We start from the raw sequence: 1,990 nt of genomic DNA, 5'->3' as shown, positions 1-1,990 counted from the left end.
TGCTGTTTTTCTTGTAGTGAATGCTTTGCACTTCCTTCCAGAAGTGCCCTCACCATGTTGCCTTCCCGTGGGGGCTCTTGGGCAACCGACGGACTCCCTCCTGCTCTCTTGTGGCAAGAATTTTAATGCTTTCACCTGCTTTCAAAATTCTTTGCGGTTTTTCTCCTTGACTTGTTTCGTGATCTGAAGTCAAACATCGGTGCACAGCCTGGGTGTCTTTTGGTTAAACCTTCACTTTGGGTCGTTTTGGTAGTCCGAGGGGCCATTGCTCATCGAGACTTGCGCAGAGGCCTCCCTCTTCCTGGTGTAAAGGAACTTTAACACAAGAGTGATTTTAAGGGTTATTTTGACCACCCAAAAAGGGACTTCAGGTAAGAAAAACACGCGGACAAATCCGTTACCAGCCACTTCTTTTGGGTAAACTGCGAAGGGGCATCTTCTAGCCCGGGTGCTGCTCCGGGCGGTGGTAAGGATCCTACCAAAGCAACATGAAGCTTCGGGGGCAGCCGTTTACGCACAGCCTGGGTTGTATCCCTGGCTGCGGCGCTTCCTTTGGGGGCCAAGAGGAACCCCAGAGCCTCGGCGCCTTCCCGTGGCACACGAAACGCTGCTGTTAAACAGGAGTTGGGTTGTCAGCATCAACGGAGGAGGATCTCTTGTTGATCACCAAGAGAGGTCCTCCTCATCCTTTGGAGTGTCTCTGCCTGATGGGTTGGAACAAGAGTCTCTCCCCCCCTTTCCTGCTGCCTGGCGCGTGGCTCTTCGGGGGAAGAGGGAGAGGAACGGCGTTACCGGGAGGATACGCACGCGTCTGCGCTGAGCAGGCGTGCGGTGCCCGACCCTCTGCCACTGCGGAGCGGAGGTCTTGTGCCTGGTGCCCGGAGAAGGCGCCGGTGCAGAGCGGTTCTCCGTGGACGTCACCACGGTTTTGATGTGAGCGAAAAGGCAGCTCGATGAAGCTACGAAACTGTAGGATTTGGGGGAGGGGGTAATTTTCATTATAGCTCCAACTTGTCCGCTTCGCAGGGACATTATTAATGCCGAACAGAAGTGAAAGCGGTGGCTGGAGGTGAGGCAGGCGTGCAGCAGCCCCTCTCTGTTCCGTGCAGCGTTGCTGCTTTGGCATAAAAGAGCATTTCAGGTGAATCCTGACCTGCCCTTTCTATTTTGGAGCACAGGCCACTATACACTGCGGTTGCAAGGAAAAACTTTATGTCCTGCTGCTGTTGATAAATCTTTAATAAAATTGTGCCTTGTAAAGCAAAAACCTTTCAGACTCAGTTCTGCGCTTCATGAACTGGTGACAGGGGATGTCAGATGCCGGCAGCCGGAGCGCCACGGCACATAAAGCCTGAATAAATAACTGGCAAGATGCGTCCCCACAGCGCGACCCGTATCAAGTCCTCTCGTTTTCAGTCGCAAAATATTTCATGACCCTCAGGTGGGGATTTTTTCCCTTTTCTTTTAACCCCCAGTTTCAGCTCCCCTGGGGTTTTTGCAGTGCCCGACGCTGCAGCCCATCCCGAGGATGCTCCATGCCATCCTGAGGATGCTCCATGCCATCCCAAGGATGCTCCGTGCCATCCCGCGGCTCTCACACCCGCTGGCTCCGCTGCACCGACGGCAGCGCGGCCTGGTCCCGGCCACCACCTCCCTGCCGAACGCCACAGCCCCACATTACAGACAGGGAGAGAGCGAAGGTTGTTTTTCCTGCGTCTGGGTGGAGGAAGTTAATTTTAAAATCCCTAGCAGAGGTTGAAAATCGGATGCCTGATCCATAATGGCGGGCGACAGCTGGGTTACGCTTCTCATCTCTCTGTGGAGGAAAAAAAGCCACACACAGCAGAAAAGCCACCCAGAAGCACACTGGAAATCTTTGGAAGAGGAGCGTTGTCCTGCTCCCATGGGTGCCCGGGGAGAGCTCAGCCCCCTCTGTGACCGGGGGCTCCCCCTCCCTGTTCCCCGACCTGACCTTTATCCCCTGTACCCC

Source organism: Larus michahellis, chromosome 10, assembly GCF_964199755.1.
Source record: "Larus michahellis chromosome 10, bLarMic1.1, whole genome shotgun sequence".
NCBI lineage: Eukaryota > Metazoa > Chordata > Aves > Charadriiformes > Laridae > Larus > Larus michahellis.
Note: the sequence above shows the minus strand (reverse complement) of the source record.